Raw genomic sequence first — 21,449 nt, 5'->3', positions numbered from 1 at the left:
GCTGGAAAGTGACGTGTTCCCTCCCCGAGGTGAGCGGCCCGCTCCCGGCTGCGCCTCCTCCGGCTCGGTTCGCCATTTTCTGTTGGGCCCTTGGTGACCCGGCGCTCTGGTGCGACTTAACGTGTGTGGTTGAACCAACACGACCCCAGTTTGTAGCCATTACTTCAGCGCACACCGCCCTGGGGGCGTGCAAGGCGCGGCTACAGCATTTCCCTCCCCTGTGGAAGCTTCTTAAAGCCTAGCAGGAACCATGGTGATGACGACGTGGAAGAAGAAAATGATGAAGATGAGCAATAGCTGTAAAGCAGCTGCCGAAGCCCTGAACCAAGCCTGAGCCCAGTTTTATTTCTGACCCAGCCTGGCCATGACCCTGAGCTGGCATTTAACTTGTGGGCGCCCTTACAATTGGGCTTCAGAGAAGTTGCGGGCCTTCATTGCTGGTGGAAGGAGCCTGGGGTAAGAACTCCTGAGAGTGAGGATGTCCTCCTTCACAGACCCAGTCCCCAGCCCTAATTCTCATCTTGAACACATGAAGGTTTAGAAAGCACTTTACACAAATTGCCAGATTAAAACAACAACTAGTAGATAGTGTGGATAAAAATCCACTTAAAAAAAAAATAGAGAGACTCCTCCGAGCAAAAAAAAAAAAGGAAAGTTTATTTTGGCTTTTCTCCAGAAAAGGGCATACTCCGAGTCCCACAAAGGTAGCAAAGATCAAGGAGCTGTTCCAGGTGACAGTCAAGCAAGATTATACGGCCTACCTCGATTCCCCCCCCCCCCCTAGCCCCCTCTCTAACAACCTGATGGGTTAAGGTTTTCAGAGTTACAATCTTTACATGAAAAATCTATCCAGCAACAAAGAGAAGAATAAAAGGTTTTTCTAAAATATTACCTCACCATCCAGATGGTGAGGGTGTCAGAAGATGTCTAATGAACTTTTGTTAAATGAATCAATGACTGAGTATGTAAGGTCTTCTAAGGGACTCTACTATCTTCTTAGTTTAGTACTTATCAAACAAGAGAAGCCAGGCTACTGTTCTCACAGTCTATTATCCAATAGGTGGCTAACTAAGATTGCAAGGTCTCTTCTATTTCCCACCCTAACAGAATCGGGAGGGTGTCTGACTAAGAATGCAAGGCCTCTCTCCCTCTTCTAAGAATAGTTTAAGGGTAATTGTCTTTGTTTTAATGATTTTTAACCCTGAGAGGACTTCACTAGGAATGTTAAGGTATTTTTTTTTAGGTTTTTGCAAGGCAGTGGGGTTAAGTGGCTTGCCCAAGGCTACACAGCTAGGTAATTATTAAGTGTCTCAGGTCGCATTTGAACTCAGGTCCTCCTGACTCCAGGGCTGGGGTGCTCTATCCACTGCACCACCCAGCTGCCCCCGGAATGTTAACTCTTAAGAGGGAATATTCCACTGAATAAGATTTGAGATTTATTTAATTTTGGTCTAATACTGGACCTTGCACACAATATGCACCTAAGATTTGTTGAGTAATGCAAGATATATCTATGGCCCAACTAGTTCTGTATCTCCTTGAACTCCCATTCTACAAGAATTTCAAACCGTATATAATTTCTCTGACTTTTTCCCCATCTAGTTAAAAAATGGGAGATTTTAAAGTTAATTTTTCTCTAAGTATACATCATGCTAACAACTGGCAAGTAGCATCTTTAAATAAGAGTAAAGCAATAGGAAATGATCTCAACACATTTTCAGCAAGAACAATTTCAATTTTCTTTTCCTTCCCTCTCTTCCCAAAGTATTTTAAGAAATAAAATTCATTAGAGAAAACATGGGCCAGTATGCTCTGAAACTGAAATAAAAGGCTCAAGCCTTTGAAAAGACTAGAAATTGCTCCTAATGGTTTCTGATGGCCATTGCTTATCACCTCTCTAGTTATTCCCATTTCTATTGTATGGAAGAAAGCATTTCTTTCTGACTTCATGGTAGGCAACTGCTGAAAAAATACATTACAACAATGCAGAAATTATAGAAGTAAAAAAAAAACCTAGATTTTTTTTATGCTTAAGCATAGATTCAGACATTAAGCCTAAACAAAGATTATAATTCTAATAAGATCTCTTATAGGAAAAAATATTATAGTGACAGGGAGATAATTCTTTTACATACTGGAATCTTGTAAACTTGGTTAAACAGAACCATAATCTCATGCAGAAACAAATCTAGTTAAATAGACTCCAAGTCAAGTTATAGATTAAATTACATTTATACTGTTCACAAATAGGTTGACTGATGGGGAAGATTTACTTGTCAAGGAATCAGAAGTAAAATTCTTCCTTTGACTTTTTATCTAATGAATGTTTTAAAGTTTTAAGTAAATTTTCATATCCCATGGGAAAAATTTTGGTCAGATGAAATTAGTATTAATAGAAGACAGACTTAGTTAACTCAAAGTTGAAGAAGGAATGGCCCTGAACTCAGTAATAAAAATTAATAAAAGGAAATTAAAAATTCCCAACATAGTATATAGCTTCCTCTTCTTTCTCTGATCCATGTGATCCCAACCCCACAGAAAATGTTCATTTCATGCCTATATTCCCTCAATCACTGGACACAGTTATTCTCCCCCATAGGTACACATGACCACACTGGAACTGGAGTGTTTCTTCTCCCAATAAGAATTAGCATTCTAGGAAATTAATTCCTTTTCCCTTTATTGCTGGCATATTAAAAGAAGACTCTTCACTATATGTGGGATAAAAATCCACTTAAAAAAATATAGGAACTCCTCTGAGCAAAAAAAAAAAGTTTATTTTGACTTTTCTCGAGAAAAGGGCACACTCTTAAGTCTCACAAAGATAGTGACAATCAAGGAACTGTCCCCAACTGACAATCAAGAAAGATAATATAGCCTAATGCAATCCCCTCTTCCTCCCTATTGTCCCCCTCTGTCAACTCATTGGTTAGTCTTCAGAGTTACATTCTACTTGTGAAAATCTACCCCAGCAACTAAGAAAAGAATGAAAGGTTTTCATAAAATATTACCTTACCATCCAGATGGTGAGAATAATCTTCAGGATTATAACTATCTTATTGAAGTAATGTAACTTGTCTTGGAACACAAGGTCTAGGAACATCATCATCAAACAAGAGGAGTCTTATGAGCTTTGGAATGCAAGGCTTTTCTTATGGGAAAAAGTCTACTATCCTTCTAGTAGTCAGTATCAATAGTTAGGAGAGTGAGTTACCTGTTTGGAGTACAAGGGGCTTTCTTCTAGAAATAGTTTAAGAATAATAGTTTTTTCTTTCTTTAATATTTCTTAACCCTGAGAGGACTTCCCTAGGAATATTAACCCTAAAATGGTTTTATTGGGAATATTCCACTCAACTAGTAGGTCTCCAAGCTTGCATTTTTGGGACTGTGTTAAAGGAGCAACCTGGTTAATAGTCCCTGGGGGTATATCTTTTCTACTTTAACTAAAACTGGCTTAAAACATTTCTCTATCCAATATTTCCCTTACTTCAAAAGGAGCTCCCAACTTAATGAAACTATGCATCCATTAACATTTTTTTTTTAGGTTTTTAGGTTTTTTTTTTAGGGGTTAAGTGGCTTGCCCAAGGCCACACAGCTAGGTAATTATTAAGTGTCTGAGACCGGATTTGAACCCAGGTACTCCTGACTCCAGGGCCGGTGCTTTATCCACTGTGCCACCTAGCTGCCCCTCCATTAACATTTAACCTCAAGTCTCTTAAGGCTGTCCAACTTTGACTAATTTTTTTCATTCTTCACATCAAGTTGTAAATCTTTTCCTCTTCCCAAGACATCAAAACTGAACCCCAGTTCTTACACATTGAATGTTATCAGCCTCCTTCCTCAATCAGTGAAATCATCAAGTATTTATTAAATGTTTATTGGGGGGGGGCAGTCACTGTGCTGAGCACTGGAGATAACAAAACACAACAGAGTTCCCTAAACTTAAGGATTTTACAGTCTAACAGGGGAGACAGCATATAGATAAATAGGTTTATATGAGATAGATATATAGTAGATGGAAGGATTGGAAAGTACCATCAGAAGAGAACTGGGGAAAAAACTGATACAAATGTTGCCTTTTGAATGTAGTCTTGAAAGAAGCTAAGGAGTCTAAGCTTATTTAAAAAAAAATATATATATATATATATATTTAATATTTTAGTTTCCCTCAGTTTTTCTATTTTTTAAAATTAAATTTTTTTTTATTATTTTATATTTTTAAATTTTTGGGTTCCAAATTCTCTCCTTCCCCTCTCATTGAGAAAGCAAGCAATTTGGTATAGGCTATACAGGTGCAGTCATGCAAAACATATTTCCATAATAGTCATGTGAAAGAAAACAGACCAAGGAAAAAACCTCCAAGAAAAATAAAGTTTAAAAAAGTATACTTCCATCTGCATTTAGACACCATCAGTTTTTTCTCTCAAAAATAGCATTTTCTTCATAAGTCCTTTAAAATTGTCTTGGATTGCTATTGCTAAAAATAGCTAAATCACTTACAGTTGATCATCTTACGATATTGCTGTTTCTATGTGCAATGTTCTTTTGGTTCTGCTCATTTTACTTTGCATCAGTTCTCATAAGTCTTTCCAGGTTTTTCTGATAACATCCTGCTTATCATTGCATATAGTAATAATATTCCATCACAATCATATACTACAATTTGTTCAACTACTCCCCAATTGATGAGCATTCCCTCAATTTCCAATTATTGGCCACCATAAAAAGAACTATAAATATTTTTGTTCAAATAGATCCTATTTGTTTTTATCTCTTTGGGATACAGGTCAGAGGGTACTCATAATCCTGTAGACATAGTTCCAAATTTTTCTCCAGAATTGTTGAATCAGTTCACAACTCTATCAACAATGCATTAATACCTCAATTTTTCCACATCCTTTCCAACATTTGTCATTTTCCTTTTCTGCCATATTAACCAATCTGATATGTGTAGGGTAGTAATTCAGAGTTTTTAAATTTGTATTTCTATATTCAATAATGATTTAGAGCATTTTTTTAAAGTTCAGAAAGGTTTTATTTACAATCTTGCTTCCCTGCCCCCACCCCCTACAGAAGGCAGTTAGTCTTTACATCATTCCCATAGTATGCATTGATCTAAGTTCAATGTGATGAGAGAGAAATCATATCCTTAAGGAAGAAACATATAGAATGAGTTACAGCAGAATTACATAAGACACCTTTTTTTTTTTTTTAAATTAAAGGTAGTCTTTGGTCTTTGTTCAAACTCCACAATTCTTTCTCAGGATACAGATAGCATTCTCCATCACAGATATCCCAAAATTGTGCCTAATTGTTGCCCTGTTAGTATGAGCAAGTCCATTAAGGTTGATCATCATTCCCATGTTGCTATTAGGTTGTACAATGTTCTTCTGGTTCTGCTCATCTCGCTCAGCATCAATTCATGCAAATCCTTTCAGGCTTCCCTGAATTCCCATCCCTGCTGGTTTCTAATAGAACAATAGTGTTCCATCACATGCATACATCACAGTTTGTTCAGCCATTCCCCAATTGATGGACATTCCCTCAGTTTCTATTTCTTTGCTACCACAAACAGAGCGGCCATGAACATTTTTATACAGGTGATGTTTTTACCCTTTTTCATAATCTCTTCAGGTATAGGCCCAGTAGTGGTATTTTTGTTGCCTTTTGAGCATAATTCCAAATCACTCTCCAGAAAGGTTGGATGAGTTCACAGCTCCACCAACAATGTATTAGTGTCCCAGATTTCCCTAGAGCATTTTTTTAAATGTGATTATAGATAGTTTTGATCACTTCATTTGAAAATTGCCTTTTCATATTCTTTGATGATTTATTTTTTGGAGAATGGCTATTATTTTTTATAACAAGACCTTTATCAGAGAAACTTGCTGTAACCAGTTTTTCATACTTATGATTATAGTATGTTTCCCTTCATCCTGTTTTCCCTTTTTATTTTACTCTCTCTCTCCTTTCACCCTGTCCATGCTCAAAAATATTTTGTTTCTTACTTTTACTTCCCCCAATTCACCCTTTTTATCAGTATCCTTCCTCCTTCTCTTATCTCCATTCTCCTCCTAATTTTGTACGTGGAAAGATAGCTTTCTATACCAAACTGAGTGTGTGTGTTATTCCCTCTTGAAACCATTTCCAATGAGAGTAAGGTTGGCAATAATATTGTTCCTCCTCTCCATCTCCCTCATCTTCTTCTCCTTCACTGTAAATGTTCTTTCATGCCTCTTTTATGTCAGATAATTGACCAGTTCTATTTTCCCTTCTCTCAATTTTTTTCAGACATCATCCCATCATTTTTGAATTATACCCATGACCTCTGTCAATGTACATTCCTTCTAACTGTCCTGATAATGATAAATTCTTAGGAATTTCAAGTATTATCTTCCCATATAGGAATGTAAACATTTTAACCTTATTGAATCCCTTATGATTTCTCTTTCCTGTACCTCTTTGTGCTTCTCTTGAGTGTTGCATTTGAAAGTCACATTTTCTTTTCAACTCTGATCTTTTCATTGGGAATTCTTGAACCCGCCCCCCCCCCCCCCCCCCCGACTGTGTTTTCCCCTGAAGGATTATACTCAGTTTTGCTGAGTAGATAATTCTTGGTTGTAATCCTAATTCTTTTGCCCTCTGGAATATCATATTCCAAGTCCTCTGATTCTTTTTTTTAAGAAAGATTTTTTTTTTATTTTGAATTTTACAATTTTCCCCCTAATCTTGCTTCTCTCCCCTACAGAAGGCAGTCTCTTAGTCTTTTTTTTTTTAAGGTTTTTCCAAGGCAAATGGGGGTTAAGTGGCTTGCCCAAGGCCACACAGCTAGGTAATTATTAAGTGTCTGAGACCGGATTTGAACCCAGGTACTCCTGACTCCAAGGCCGGTGCTTTATCCACTACACCACCTAGCCACCCCAGTCTGTTAGTCTTTACATTGTTTCCATGGTATGCATTGATCTAAGTTGAATGTGATGAGAGAGAAATCATTTCCTTAATGAAGAAACATGAAGAAAAAGAGATAGCAAAATTATATAATAAGATAACATTTCCCTCTGATTCTTTAACATAGAAGCTACTAAAGTTTGCATTATTCTGACTGTGACTCCATGATATTTAATTGTTTATTTTTGGCTGCTTAACAATATTTTCTCCTTGATCTGGGAGCTCTAGAATTTGGCTATAATATTCCTGGGAGTTTTCATTCGGGAATCTCTGACTGAAAGTTATTGATGCATTCTTTAAATTTCTATTGGTTCTAGCATATCAGGCAATTTTCCTTGATAATTCCTTGAAGTAAGATGTCCTGGTTCTTGTTTGATGATGGCTTTCAGGTAGTACAACAATTTTTAAATTATCTCTACTGAATCTGCTTTCTAAGTCAGTTGCTTTTCCAATAAGATATTTCACATTTTCTTCTATATTCTAATTTTTGGGGGTTTTGCTTTCTTGTTTCTTGATATCTTATGGAGTCATTAGCTTCCATCTACTCAATTATGATTTTTAAGGAATTATTTTCTTTGGTAAGCTTTTTAACCTCCTTTTCCATTTGGTTGATTTTACTTTATAAGGAATTCTTTTCTTCAGTGAATTCTTTTACTTTTTCTATTTGTCCAATTTTTGCTTTGTAGGACATTCTTCTCGTCAGTGATTTTTTTTTTGTATATCTTTTTCCATTTGGCCTATTCTGTTTTTAAAGTGTTATTTCTTTATATATATATTGTGTGTGTGTGTGTGTGTGTGTGCACGCGCGTGCGTGTGCCTCCTTTAATGAGCTGTTGACTCTTTTTTCATGATTTTCTTATATCACTCTCATTTCTTTTCTCAATTTTTCCTCTGTCTTTATTATTTGAGTCTGAAAATCCTTATTGAGCTCTTCTAGGAATTCTTTTTTGGTCCTGAGGCCAATTCACATTTTTCTTTGAGGATTTGGATGTAGCAATTTTGTCTTGTTGTCTTCTTTTGAATTTGTGTTTGTATCTTCCATAGTAACTTTCTCTGGTCCAATTTGCTATTATTTGCTCATTTTCCAACTTATTTCTTGATTGTTAATTTTATGCTAAAGTTGGGTTTTGTCTCCAGGGTAACTTTAGGTTTTTTTTACCCTATTTTCAGAGCTAGTTGTAGGGGTCTGGGGGTTTTCAGTTCTTCTAAGATGCTATGCTCTATGGAGTATGTCTTTACTATACTTCTGGTCTGTGCTCTGGTCTGTGAATGACCCACAAGCACTCAATTTATTTTTTTCATGATTATAGTTAACTTTTCTAGATTAGTTACCCTTGGTCATAACCCCAATTGTTTTGCTCTATAAAATATACTATTTCAGGGCCTATGGTCCTTCAACATAGTAGCTGCTAGGTCTTGTGTAATCCTGATTATAGCTCCATGATATTTAAATTGACTTTTTTTTAACCCATATGTACAAACATATTTAGAATAGTAACTTTTTTTATTTCTTAAATTTTATTTTTTTAAGGCATTGGAGGGTTTAAGCATCTGAGGCCAATTTTATTTTTTTTTTAGGTTTTTGCAAGGCAAATGGGGTTAAGTGGCTTGCCCATGGCCACACAGCTAGGTAATTATTAAGTGTCTGAGACCGGATATGAACCCAGGTACTCCTGACTACAGGGCCTGTGCTTTATCCACTGCCACCTAGCCGCCCCTTGAGGTCAGATTTGAACTCAGGTTCTTCTGACTCCAGGGCCAGTGTTCTATATACTGCGCCACCTAGCTTCCCCACTAGCAGCAACTCTTTTTGTAAAAATGAGAATTGAGAGAATGCCCATCAGTTGGGCAATGGATGAACAAATTATGGTATATGGTCATTATAGAGTATTATTGTTCTGTAAGAAATCATGAGCTACAGGAAATTCAGTTTCCTGGCATGGCACTGGTAGACTGTCCAGATTTTACAGGTAAATAGCAAGGAGGCAAATGAAGGCCAGGTTAACAAATTTCCATCTTAGTTATGTTCTGAAAGTGGAATTAGAACCAAAGGGAAAAACCAATAAGATTGAAAAATTTTTAAAAATTTAAAAAAGTGAAAATAGTATGTTTTGTTCTGATGCTGCTGCTATGATAATGTTTTTTCTTTCATTTTTGAAGAAGATTATGCTATCAGGGAGGTGATGCCATGACAAATATATGAATTGGATTTGAGTGGGGGCGGTGCTGTGCTAAGTCACCAACCTCACTTTCTCCTCCAGAGTGCCTAGGGATGCAGGAGATGGCCCAGGATGCAAGGGAATTAGGGTTAAGTGACTTGTCCAAGGTCACACAGTTAGTGAGGATCAAGGGTCTGAGAATGAATTAAACTCCCTTCCTCCTGACGTCAAGGCCAGTGCTCTATCCACTGTACTACCTCCCTGATGTCATGGTCTTCTTCAAGAATGAAGGACAAAATATTATCATTATATTTTGCTCTATGTTTAATAGTATTCTTTTGTTTTTTGTTTTTCTGGATGATTCTGAAGATCATCAGGCACTGGGGTCTTTTCTTGAGCTAAACTGCCAAACATTCAAACATTACTACAGAAAGTACAACTACAATGGACTGGCCACGTTGTTAGAATGCAAACATGTGCTTGCCAAACAGACTACAGAGAACACTACACAGTCTGATCCTAGAGCAAATGATACTATATTCACTTAAAAAATTTAAAAAAAATTTTTTTCTTTCTGTCATTTCTTTCCCTCTTGGTTCTAATCCCTCTTTCAAAATATTACTAATATGGAAATATGTTAAATAAATAAATATTTTTAAGAATTGACTTTTTTCTTATTGCCTTTAATATTTTTCTCCTTATCCTAGGAGCTTTGAAACTTGGCCATGATATTCCTGTAAATTTTACTCCTGGGATTTCTTTCAGGTGGTGATTGGTGGATTTTTTTCTATTTCTGCTTTGCCCTGTTGTAAAACTTCAAGGCAATTTTCCTTTATAATTTCTTGTTTTATTATATTGTTATATATTCTGCTATTTGAAATTTTTTAAATAATAATGATTTTCAGATAGTCTAACTATTCTTATATTATTTATCCTTGTTCTAATTTTCAGACCAGTTGTTTTTCTGAGAGATGTTTCACCTTCTCTTCTATTTTTTCATTCTTTTAATTGTTTTATTATTTCTTGGTGTACAAGAATGTCATTACCTTTCTTTTACTCAATTCTAGTTTTCTTAAGTTTTTTTTTTCATTTTGCTTTTTTGGATTGCTCTTATTTTTTTTTCTAATTTTTCTTGATCTCTCATTTCATTTTTTTAACTGTTCTTTTTTTTTTTTTTGCAAGGCAAATGGAGTTAAGTGGCTTGCCCAAGGCCACATAGCTAGGTAATTTTTTTTTAATTTTTTTTTTTTAGTTTATTTTTTGCAAGGCAAACTGGGTTAAGTGACTTGCCCAAGGCCACACAGCTAGGTAATTATTAAGTGTCTGAGACTGGATTCGAACCCAGATACTCCTGGCTCCAAGGCTGGTGCTTTATCCACTATGCCACCTAGCTGCCCCTTAAGGTCCTTTTTAAATTTTTCCAAGAACTCTTTGGGTTTAGGACCATTTGACATTTCTCATTGAAAATGGAATGACTTCTCTTGCTGCATTATTATTCTTTGAATATGAACTCACATCTTCTCTACTTCCATAATAACTGTCTTTGGTGGGGTTCCTTCTTTCCTTATTCATTTTTATTTATTTTTTGTTTTATCTCATTTTTAGAAACTAGTAGTGTAATTAAGTAATAGTCCCGAGGTATGGGGAATGATGTCCCAAGTCTCAGGTCCTTCTTACTTTTATTTTCTGAGGTCTGTCCCAGAGTTCAACCTTAGTTTCTCCTAACAACTCCTAAGCCATGACTAGGGCCCCAAGTCACACTGTCCCACAAAAGTTCAGGTGGCTACACACTACAGCTGTCCTTTCTCCCCTGGAACTGAAACCAGACTGTGCTCTCTTGCAAGTTCTCACTGCTGCTGCTCTCACCAGGTATGGGCTAGCTCCCACCCCCCACCCGCCCCATACACACACAGCCTGGGACAGATCTGATTAACACAGTTGTGCTTGGCATCCCTTGACAGTGGAAGATCCTTCAATCTTCTATTCAGTCATCAGATTCTCATGAAGTTCATGTGATGACAGTTTCTAAGTCTGAGGCTACCTTCCAAACTAGTTGGCTTCAGGGCTTGTTGTTTGTTAATTCAACAGAGATTGCCTGGAGATGTTTGCACTTCACTTAGGCTGAATCTTGACTTCTGGAAGTCCTAGCGATTTTCCTGGGGACTTTTTGAAGTTTTCTTCAACTGCTTAACCCTAAATTTGTTTATTTTTACAACTTTACATTCCCTCCAAAGTGATGTTCTGACATTTTTTGTCAAGGAAATTTGGAGAGCCAACAGTTTTTCTGACCCACACTGCTGGTTTCCCAGAATCCTCTCCCTATTTAGTGTATGACTTATGCAACTTATTAGAAAACATTTTCATTATGAGATGGATGGAATTCACTTTCAGATTTGGAATTTTTCAAGTTTCTTTCTGTCTAATTCTATTTAAAAAAAAATCCCTTCAAAGTGCTAAAATTGGGGCAGCTAGGTGGCGCAATGAATAGAGCACTGGCCCTGGAGTCAGGAGGACCCGAGTTCAAATCCAGTCTCTGACACTCAATAATTACCTAGCTGTGTGACCTTGGGCAAGCCACTGGTTAACCCCATTGCCTTGCAAAAGCCTAAGAAAAAAATGCTAAGATTGTGTTTACTATTAAAAATTTAAGGACACTGAATACTAAGAAATGATGATAGACTCAGGAAGAATATGTAATGATCTTCCTAAGAATATCCTCCCTTTATTTAGCCAGCGCTGATCATAATTGATGCAACTTACGAAACAACTATTTATATTTATGGCCATCAAAAAGTTCATCAGCTAATGTGTAAATGTTACAAGGCTTATTTTTGGTTAACAGATACAATGTAGTTCAAAATTGAACTACAATAAAGACCTTTAAAAAAATATTTGTTTTTCCAACTACATTCAAAGAAAGTTTTCAACATTAATTTTTCTGTAAGGTTTTGCGTTCCATATTCTCTCTCTCTCTCTCTCCCCCCTCCCCTTGACAGTGAATAATTTGATATAAGAATACATGTACAACAACTATGTTAAACTTTTCCATATTAGTCATGTTATGAAAGAATACTCAGAACAAAAGGGGTGGAACCATGAGAGGTAAAAAAAATAAAACAAATTTTAAAAATTGAAAATATTATGTTTTCATATGCATTCAGACTATAGTTCTTCTCTGGAAGTGGGTATTATTTTCCATCACAAGAATTCTCCTTGATGATTGTACGCTGAGAAGAGCTAGTTGATAATCACACAATGTTACTGTCAATGTGTACAATTATTCTGGTTCTGTTCACTTTACTCAACATCAGTTCTGAATGCTTTCCATTCATGATTTCTTACAGAACAATAATATTTCATTACATTTGTATACCACAGTTTGTTCAACCATTCCCCAACTGATGGGCATCCTTTCAATTTCCAATTCATTAAGACTCACTTTTTGGGGGCGGCTAGGTGGCACAGTGGATAGAGCACTGGCCCTGGAGTCAGGGGTACCTGAGTCCAAATCTGGCCTCAGACACTTTCTAATTACCTAGCTGTGTGGCCTTGGGCAAGCCACATAACCCTATTGTCTTGCAAAAAAAAAAAAAGACTCACTTCGATATCTTATGGTAGGATGGATGTGACTTTAGCCTGGTCAGAGGATTTGTCAACATATAAATTCTGGAAGTCCCAAATGGGAAATTCTTCAGATGTGAGTGAAACCAGTGATGATTGATGGGAATATTTAATTAAAAACTCTAGATTTGAAGGAATACCTGATTAAACACTAACTACATTATAGTACATTGGATCTTTAGAATTCATTAACTCTATCCTGATTTAGTACAGGATTAAGATTAGAAGATATTTAAAAAATAGAGGATTCCAGGCCAATCTATTAAAAAATATTAGAATTGAGTAGGGACTTTGAAATATAAACAGAGAAGTCAAGAGAAAAGGAAAAGGTAAATTCAAGTGAACAGTCAGTCACTTTACAAGGTAGACAGTTTAGATTCTAGGGTAGATAGATTGTGCAATAGATGGAGTGTCTGGCCTGGAGTCAAGAACACTCTTCATCTTAAATTTAAATTTGGCCTAAGGCACTTACTGGCTGTGTGATCTTGGGTAAATTACTTAACCCTATTTGCCTCAGCTTCCTCATCTATAAAAAGGAGAAAGGAATGGTAAACTGCTCTAGTATCTATGCCAAGAAAACCCCAAAATGGAGTTTAACATTCTAATCAGGTTTAGGGGAATTAAAGTGTCTGAATTCTAATGTGATCAGGGGTCTTAGAGGGAGTCAAATGAGATAGAGGCCATAGGAATAGTTTTGTTTTGATAATACTCGGAAGAAAGAAAAGGATAAAGTGGGAAGAATCTTTTATCTTTTTTTTGGTTTTTATTTATTTTTATCCTTATTCACATGTATATTTTTAAGTTATAAAATTTTCTTCCACCCTCCCTTCTCACTCCCCTCCCCCCAGAGGCAGTTAGGTTAGGATTGTACATATATATTTTTGATAAACACATTTACAGATTTAGTTATTTTTGGTATGAGAAATTAGGATTAAGGAAAGATACATAAGAGGTAATTTTTATAAAGTGTTCATCAGATTCTGAAGGATTGATTTTATGTGTGAGTGTGTTTTGTTTTGTTTTGTTTTTCTTCCTCTGGATGAAGATAACATTTTCCATAGTCCATTTAATACAGTTGTCCTAGCTTTCTGAACTGCTGAGAGGAGTTGCTTCCATCAAGGCTGTTCATCTCGCAGTGTTGTTAATGTGTACATTATTCTCTTGGTTCTACTCCCTTTGCTCAGCATCAGATTCTGTAAATCATTCCATGCTTCTCTAGAGTTTGACCATTTGTGGTTTCTTATAGAACAATAGTATTCCATAGTATTCACATTCCATAACTTGTTTAGCCATCCCTTAATTGATGGGCATCCCCTCAATTTCCATTCTTTGCCACTCCAAAAAGAGTTGCTATGAATATTTTTGAATATGTAAGACTCCCCCCCTTTTTTAATAATTTCTTCTGGATATAGACCTAGAATTGGAATTACTGCGTCAAAGGGTATGAATAGTTTTTTTGCTTTTTGGGCATAGTTCCATATTGCTCTCCAGAAAGGTTGGATCCATTCACAGCTCCACCAACAATGCATCAATGTCCCAATCCTCCCACAACCTCTCCAGCATCGAGCATTTTCCCTTTTTCTTATCTTGGTCAGTCTGATAGGGGTGAGATGATATTTTATTGTTGTATTATTTTGCATTTCTCTAATAAATAATGATTTGGAATATTTTTCATATGATTATATATAGCTTTAATTTCTTCATTTGAAAACTGTCTGTCCATATCCTTTGGCCATTTATCAAATGGGTAATGATTTATGACCTCAAAATTTGATGCAGTTCTCTATATATTTTAGATATGAGATCTTTATCAAAACTCCTAGTTGTGAAGGTTGTTTCCCAGCTTTCTGATTTCCTTTTAATTTTGGCAGCATGGATTTTATTAGTGTAAAACCTTTTTAATTTAATATAGTCAAGTCATCCATTTTATATTGTTCTCTGTTTCTTGTTTAATCATAAATCTCTCCCCTTTCCATAGATTCATAGATCTGTTAATTGGTCTGTGGTTTCACCCTTTGTGTCTAAATCCTGTACCCATGTTGATCTTATTTTGGTATAGGTTATGAGATGTGAATCTATGCTCAGTTTTTTTCCATACTATTTTTCAGTTTTCCCAACAATTTTTGTCAAATAGTGAGTTCTTATCCCAGAAGCTGATGTCTTTGAGTTTGTCAAATATTAGATTGCTGAACTGTGGCTTAATCCACTGATCCATTACTCTATTTCTTAACCAGTACCAGGCAGTTTTAATGACTGAAACTTTATAGTACAGTTTTAGAATTGTAGAACTAGGCCACCTTCCTTTATTAGAATAATACACCATAATCAGGTAAGATTTATACCAGGTAGGTAGGGATGGTTCAACATTAGGAAAATACTCAACATAATTAAACATATCAATAGCAAAACCAAAAGAAATCATATGATAATCTCAATAGATGTTGAAAAAGCCCTTGATAAAATACAACATCCATTCCTATTATAAACACTAGAAAGTTTAGGAATAAATGGAGTTTTCCTTAAAATAAAAATAGTATCTATCTAAAATCATCAACAAAAATTATATGTAATGGGAATACACTCAGAGCATTTCCAATAAAATATTGGAATATTCAGGGGGTGAAACAAGGATGTCCATTATGACCATTACTATTCAATATAATATTAGAAATGCTAGCTAGAGTAATGAGAGAAGAAAAAGAAATTGAAGGAATCAGAATTGGCAATAAAGAAGCAAAACATTCACTCTTTGTAGATGATATGATGGTATACCTAGAAAACCTGAGAAAATTATCTAAAAAAACTCTTGAAATAATTAACAAATTCAGCAAAGTAGTAGAATATAAAATAAACCCACATAAATCATCAGCATTCCCATATATATGAACAACAAAGCCCAAGTGTAAGAGATAGAGATAGATAGAAAGAGAAATTCCACTTAAAATAACTATAGACAACATTAAATACTTGGGAATCTACATTCCCAAGAGAAACCCAGAGATTGCTCACCCAAATAAAATCTGATCTAAATAATTGGAAAATGTCAACTGCTCATGGTTAGGTCAAGCTAATATATATTCAAAATGACAATTCTAACCAAATTAAATTACTTATTCAATGCCATACCATCAAACTACCAAATAACTACTTTAGTGAGCTAGAAAAAATAGTAACATGATTCATCTGGATCCACAAAAGGGTAAGAACAGGAAAGGAACTGATGAAAAAAACTGTAAAGGAAGAATTATCTAGAGTAAAAAGGAAAGGAGTATATGAAAGGTTATCTCACATAATTGGGGTGCACAAATAGAAGTCTATAACTCATTTTCCTCTGAACTATTATGAAAAATGCAGAAAACACATTCCAATTTTGGTGTAGGAACACATACACCTCATTTTAGAGATAGGAAGGAACAGGAAAGGGGTAAAAGGCCAGATAGATTCAGGGAGAGAATTTAAGCAAAACGAATCCTAAATTTGGAGAGATTATAATGAAAGAAAGAAAGGATAAAGAAAGAACCAAAAGCAAAGCAAAGAAAAAAGTTTAACAATGGATGGAGGGAAGTTAACAGTTAGTAATCATAACTGAAAGTGGGATGAATTCATTTATAAAATGAGAAGAGGATAACAAAATGGATTAGAAAGCTGAATCCAGTAAAATGTTGTTTACAAGAAACTTACTTAAAAGTGACACTGATTAAAAATAAGGATTGAAGCAAAATTTATGTCTCAGCTGGAACTGCTTTAATTTCAAACTAAAAATCAGCAAAAGTAAAATTAAAAAAGATAAATAGGATTACTATATTTTGTTGAAGGGAAAATAGAGAATTAATTTCATACTATATATTCATATAATATACATATATTCTATAATGGCGGGGGAAATCTCAGTATGCCCTTCTCAGAACTAGACAATCTAACCAAAACTAACAAAAAAAGACAAGGATCTGATTAGAATTTTAAAATAATTACACAAAATAGTTTTCTGGTATACTGAATGGGAATATTTGGACATGGTACCTTTACCCAAACTAATCATGTTTTAGGACATATGAATCTCACAAACACATGAAAAAACATATTAAAGATTAAATTAAATTAAAATTGCTGGACACAATGTAATAAAATTATTTTAAATAAAGGGCCATTCAAGAAAGTAGTATTAAAAATCAACTGGGAGGGTCATTCAGTCCTGAAGGATTGGGGGGGTCAAAAGATAAATTAGGCAATTTTGATTACATAAAAAAATTAGACAGATAACTCTAATACAGCTAAAATTAGAAGGCAAAAACAAATGGAAAATCTTTGTAGCAAGTTGCTTGGTCAACTGTCTCGATTTTAAGATGTATACAGTATTTACTCATGTTCATAAGAATAACTATCCCCTACTAAAAAAAAGAAAAAAAAGAATAACTATCCCCAAATGATATTCTAATGATATCAAAAGGTAGTTTTTGAAGAAATCAAGTAATCTATAACTCGGTAAAAAAAGTTATAAATTAATAATAATTAGAAAATTCCAAAATTCCACATCCCACCAAATAGATTGGCAAAGTTGACAATACCCCCCTCCCCGGCAAAAAAAGAAAATGTGGAGAGACAGGAAAATGGGCATAGTGGTACACTTTTTTTAAATTCTATTTTGTATTTTGAATTTTCTTCCTTGCCACTGCCCCATCCTTCCACTTATGGAGAAAGCAAGAAACACAAAATCAACTACAAATATGTATAGTTATACAAAACCAATTATTTCATTAGTCAAGATAAAAAGACACACATATAGACAGAGAAGGGAGGGAGAAAGAGAGAGAAAGACAGAGACAGAAAAAGAAGAAAATAGCTTCAATTTGCACTGAGTTTGTTAGCTCTTTATCTGGAGTAGATATCATGTTTCATCCTGAGTCCTCTGAAATTGTAGTTGATACTGTGTTTATCATTTACTAATTCTTTCAGAGTTGATTATCTTTACAGGATTGCTGTTATTGTATGAATTGTTATCCTGGTTTTTCTCACTTCACTTTGTATCATTTCATACAAGTCTTTAGGTTTTGCTGGAACAATCCCCTTTATAATTTCTTGTAACAACAGTATTCCATTTACCATTTTGTTAAGCCATTTTTCCCATTGATGGGTATCCCTTCAATTCCCAGTTTTTTGCTACCACAAAAAGAGTTGCTATATTTGTACATATGAGTCCCTTTTTTCTCTTTCTTTGATCTCTTTGGAGTTTAGACCAGTAGTTGTATTTCTCAATCAAAGTTTTAGGTACAGTTTAAAACTCTTTTCAGTCTAGTTATAACTTGCTTTCCAAAATGGTTGGGCTGGGTCACAAGCTCTTCTAGCAGTGCAGAGAGTTCCTGTTTTTTTCATCGCCCTGCTAACTTTATCTTACTTCTTTTTTCTCCTTAGCTAATTTGGGTAACCCATTAAAACTACCCATAATTTGCCAATCCAATTTTCCAATTAATGATTTAGAACATCCCCCCCCCCCCCATATGGCTATCGATAGCTTTGATTTCTTCCTCTGGTTATTTGTGTCCTTTGACTGTTTATCAATGGAAGATTGGCTCTTATTCTTGTAACTATAACTCCATTTCCAATATGTCTTAGAAATAAGATTTTCATCAGAGAAACTTGCTGCAAAGATTTTTCCCCTCCAGTTTCCTGCTTTGTTTCATTAAGTTCCTCATAGTTAGTCCTTTTTATCCACCCCCTCTATGTTTCACCAGAGTCCTGTACTTGGAGATCAAACTTTCTGTTCAGCTCTGTTTGTTTCAATAGGAAAGTTTGAAAATCCCATTTCATTGAAAGTCCATCTTTTCCCCTGAATGAGGATGTTCAGTTTTGCTGGGTAGTTGATTCTTGGTTGTAAACCAAGATCTTTTGCCTTCTGGAATATCATATTCCAATCCCTACAAGCTCTTAATGTAGATGCTGCCAGATCCTGTGTAATCCTGACTATAGAGCCTCGGTAGTTGAATTGTTTGTTTCTGGCAGCTTTTAGAATTTTCTCTTTGATTTGGTAGTTTTGGAATTTGACTATGGTATTCCTGGAAGTTTTTCTTTTGGGATGTCTTTCAGAAGGTGACTGGTGAATTCCCTCAATTTCTATTTTACCCTCTGCTTCTAGAATCTCAGGGCAATTTTGCTATATTATTTCTTGAAAAATGAAGTCTAGGCTCTTTTCCTGGTTGTGACTTTCAGGTAACCCAATAATTTTCAAATTATTTCTTCTGGATCTGTTTTTGAGGTTGGTTATTTTTCCGATTTCACATTTTCTTCTAATTTTTGGCTTTTTTTTTGGAAGAGTTTTATTTCTTCCTGATTTCTTGCAAATCCTTTAGTTCCATTCTGCATTTGAAGGAGTTTTCTTTAGAGGGCTTTTTTATCTCCTTTTCCAGTTGGCCAATTCTGCTTTTTAAGCCATTCTTCTCCTCATTTGCCTTTTGTTTTGCTTTTTTCCATTTGACCTAAACTGGTTTTTAACATATTATTTTCTTCAGTATTTTTTTGTATTTCTTTCACCAAGATGTTGATTTGGTTTTCATGATTTTTCTGCATCACTTTCATTTCTCCTCCCTATTTTTCCTCCACCTCTCTTAATTGCTTTTCAAAGTCTTTTTTGAGCTCATCTATAGTCTGAGCCCATTTTCTATTTCTCTTGGAGGTTTTGGATATAGAAGCTTCTATTTTTGTTGTCATCTGAGTATGTGTTTTGGTCTTCCATGGGATTAATAATTCTCTATGGTCAGATTCTTCTTTTTTTCTGTTTATTCATTTCCTCAGCCCAAGACTAATTTACAGCACTTCCAAGGCTTTGGGATTTTTTTTTGGGGGGGGACACCCCACTGGGACATTTATTCCTCCAAGGTCTTATGCTTTCTTGCCTGTGCTTTAATATGAAGATGACCACAGCACTACCCTCTTCCCTGGAGCTGTAAGGAGGAGCCCTGCTGGGCTATCTTAGTATGGAAGTCCAAACTCCCATCTGAATCTGAGTGTGGGCAAACAGCAGAGTCTTGCCCCCAGGGAGAGCAGAGATATTTCTGCCTTCTCCCCTGGCCCCTTTACTGTCTGTGGGCTGTTCTGAAGGTGTAGGCTGGTTTCTCCTGATTCTCGCTGCAGGTTCTACAGCCAGTGCTCTTCACTCCACACTCATTCTGGTCTAGCCAAATTCTCTCCCCACCCCTTCAAGCTGTTCCCAGGCTGCATGACCGGGGCTTTTTCCAACCCTGGTCCTGGTGAAACACCTTTCCTGCAGAACTTCTAAGTTATCTTGGACTGGAAAAATGTATCACTCAGTCTTTCTGTGGGTTCTGCCCCCTCTAAATTTTGGCTAGAGTCATAATTTGATGGCTTTTGGAGTTTCCTGGGCAAGGAGTTCCTGGGAAATGCTAACTTCATGCTGCCTTCTTGGCTCTGCCCCCCTAACAATTTTTTTTAGAGGAAAGAAATTAGCACAACCAATCAATACATTGAAAAAAGTCCAAAAATGTGCAATGTATAGTACCTACCACTTTCATGAATGGTGAGTTGGGGCTGTCTTCTTGTATTCATTTGCTTTATAGTTTTGTTACATTCACTTTTGATTTTTTGTTGTGTGGTTATTCTTTTCATTTATTAGTTACTACATATATTTTCTTTTTTGTGCTTTGCTCAGTTCATGAAAAACTTTTATGCTCATCAGTATTTATAAAATCATTTCTTGTATTAATGTAGCACAATTTGCTTAGCCATTTTCTAGTCAATGGACATCTACCTTATTTCCAATTCTTTGCTATCACAGAAAATGCTGGTATATTTTAGTATATATATATATGGGAACCTATTGATATTTTCCTAATGATAGAAGCCTAATGATAGATTCTGGTTCAAGGGGCATTATTTGCATAAATCCTAATTGCTTTCAAAAAGAATTGAACCATTTCATGGTTCTGTTAACAAAATTATTAGCATGCCTTTTATTTCATAACCCAACCAACACAGGATATTGTAATTTTTTTGCTATCTTTGCCAATTTTCAGGTGGGAGGAGAAACTTCAAGATTGTTTTGATGAACGTTTCTCTTATCAGTAATTGGGAGCATTCTTTCTTGTCATTGTGACTATTTTGCAATTCTTTTGATAACTGTCTGTTCATATCCTTTGACTAGTCATCTATTAGGGGATGGTTATTGGTCTTATATTTATTGCTTACATAACTTAGATACTAAAACCTTATCAGAGAAATTTTTTACACACTTGATCACTTCCCTTCTTATCCTATGTCCATTATTTTTATATAAAATCTTTTTAGTTTCATGTAATCTTAAATTATCTTTTATAATTACCTGTAGGCATTTAATACCTACAGCTGTGAGGTCTATATGCTCTTTTAATTTTTTAATAGTATGATCAATAATAGTAATGTCACATGTTCATTTAAAATGTGTGGAAGGTAAAGTGTTGATCTAAGCTTAATTTCTGCTGGACTGCTCTCATTTTCCTAGCAATTTTTGAATTCAAACACTAGGTTACTGTGCTCTTGATTTTATATATGGTATGCCTAATCTGTCCCACTGATCATACTTTTTGTTACCCTGTACACAATTGTTTTGACAATTACAACTTTTGAGGTATAGTTTGAGATCTGGTACTGCTTAGGCACCCATCCTATTTTTCCCTAGTGATTCCATTGATGGTCTTTTGACCAAATTATGTTTTTTCTAGGCCTACAATTCTT

At 35.4% G+C, this 21,449-nt stretch overlaps 1 protein-coding gene across 1 annotated transcript in view; it reads left to right on the top strand.

The window, feature by feature from the left end:
• The first annotated feature begins 87 nt into the window (after window positions 1-87).
• The window catches only part of RIOK1 (RIO kinase 1), a 159,297-nt gene continuing 137,935 nt past the window's right edge, over window positions 88-21,449 (top strand). The window contains exon 1 of the mRNA XM_074208246.1: window positions 88-456. The gene's annotated coding sequence lies outside the window, so the exon portion shown is untranslated. The remainder of the gene's footprint in view (window positions 457-21,449) is intronic.

The sequence above is a fragment of the Macrotis lagotis genome, chromosome X (assembly GCF_037893015.1).
Source record: "Macrotis lagotis isolate mMagLag1 chromosome X, bilby.v1.9.chrom.fasta, whole genome shotgun sequence".
Classification (NCBI taxonomy): Eukaryota; Metazoa; Chordata; class Mammalia; order Peramelemorphia; family Peramelidae; genus Macrotis; species Macrotis lagotis.
The sequence above is the reverse complement of the archived record's forward strand: the minus strand, read 5'-3'. Positions and strand labels throughout refer to the sequence as shown.